The 1,959-nt window shown below is 43.1% G+C and overlaps 1 protein-coding gene across 1 annotated transcript in view; it reads right to left on the bottom strand.

Moving 5' to 3' along the window:
* The window catches only part of RAD21 (RAD21 cohesin complex component), a 33,305-nt gene that overhangs the window by 30,778 nt on the left and 568 nt on the right, over positions 1-1,959 (bottom strand). The gene's annotated exons all lie outside the window — the stretch shown is intronic.

Here is a 1,959-nt window from a genome sequence, read left to right as displayed (position 1 = left end):
AGTTAAGCGACTTCATCTAAGTAGTTTAGCTTTCCTAGCTATAAAAGGTTGACACATTTCATAATTTACAAACTTTGGAAAGCACCAATATCGAACTCGGGCAAACCAGGACTTTCTTTTGGGGAGACAGACCCCTTGCCTGCACACAGGTGTTCCCTCTGCCTTTGGGTTCTCATTCTCCGACCAAGGGGTTTTTCAATCCCAGTCCTACGTTTTAATAGATTCCTCCTACTTGTTTTGTAAGGGCTGTAGTAAATTAAATTTTGAGGCCTAAATTTGTGTATAGTCCTAGGTTTATGGTATTACAATTTACATGGGAAACCCTAAATCTCCATAGATTTTTTGAGTCTCCACAGATTTTGGTCTTTCAGTAAAAAACTTTGCCTTCAGGCAGAATTTGAAAGTAGGCAGGCCTCTATGGAAATTGGGTTATTTAGGGTTAAGTTCAAGAGTTATGCCCAGACAACGGTAGTCCAGAGGATCCTTGACCAATTTCAGTCTCTAATCTGCAACAATGTAGGTGCCCCAATCAAAGTCTCCTTTCGGTCTCTGAAGTCTCATTTGAGACTGTGACAAATAGATCTGGGGCCAATCAAGATTTTGTGACAATTTCCATTCTTATCCATGCTTTATCATTTAGTACAGCCTCAGGCTGCTGGTCCTCCTCCTCCCGGTATTTGCTTTTATCTTTACCCTGATTAAGACTTAACAAAGGGGTTTCTGTAAATTATATTTGAATTTTTTACACCCCTAAAACATAGTGAATGTTACTTTACACCAGATGCTTAGCTTTTTTTCATTGATAAAATGGGGACAGCATTCACAACAAGGTTCAGAGACTTGGGGGGGAAAAAAGAACTTGAAAAAACACAACTAACAAAGTGTTTGGCACACTGCAGATGGAAGCAGTAAAATCAATTAAAAGGGCTAAAAAAAAGTTTATGGAAAGGTGGAATTGTAAGAGCTGGGAATTTTTTCATGAACTTTTCCAAGTCTACCAGTGCCAGGATAAAAGCAAAAATGCCTAATAATTCTATGACAACCTTTAAGAAAGAAAAAACAATTCTCAAAAATCAGGAAATTTCCCTTTATGTATCAAGCTGTGAAAGATGAAACTTCTTAGAACTTTGGTTAAACCAGAAAAATTTCAACTGAGTATCTGCGATTCTAGGCCTTAAGTTTTACTATCCTATGTTGCTTTTAAAAAGACACAGAGACACGGGTTATTCTCGAAAGGTAACTTACTATAAAAAACACACGGTGGCTGTCACGTCAGCTAGCTACAAAGTATTCAGGGTTTTAATCGGTGGACAGCTTGTGTCCTAAGTTAACCCATGTACCAAATATCCCTTTAAGAATAGTTACTTACTCTCAGCATTAAAGGAAGATATTTAATGACTACAATTTAATGGACAGCGTCTCCAGCCGGTTTCCAAAACCCCCGCAGATTAACACGGCGCCCTTGCATTCACATTCATTTTAAGAAAACGCGCCGCCACCACCCCCGCCATCCCCGTTCCAAACAGTAAAGCGAGATAAGAGCAAACATTTTAACTTTTGCCTGCAAACACAAGCCTTCACCCCAAAGCCTCAAAACGCACAAGCCACTAAGGTGACCCAACCGAAGCCCCCCAGCGCTTCGTTCTTCCAAACTCGAGGGAGGCCGCCAAGCTGGGGTGAGCATGCAGCCAGACAGTGCCAGCCCGCACTCTCCAGCCGATCCTTCGTAGGGAAAGACAACCAAGCAATTGCCAGGGGACCCCCCCGCCCCCCAACACACACAAATCCCTCTTTGCAAACAACCAGGAACGTTACGGGGAAAACCAACGGTGCTAATTCCCCAAGAATCAGAAGCCCCCTTCATCGCGCATTCACTGCTGGACCTTCCAGTATTGAATGCTCCCGACGCAAAACTGCCCCTTAAAGGCGGCGGGGCGGTCCCGGGCCGGCGCCGAGGGG

Source organism: Echinops telfairi, unplaced genomic scaffold (assembly GCF_000313985.2).
Source record: "Echinops telfairi isolate 266 unplaced genomic scaffold, ASM31398v2 ScPeMD7_1;HRSCAF=3_0, whole genome shotgun sequence".
In the NCBI taxonomy this organism is placed as follows: Eukaryota; Metazoa; Chordata; class Mammalia; order Afrosoricida; family Tenrecidae; genus Echinops; species Echinops telfairi.
Note: the sequence above shows the minus strand (reverse complement) of the source record. Positions and strands in the feature narration are given on the sequence as shown.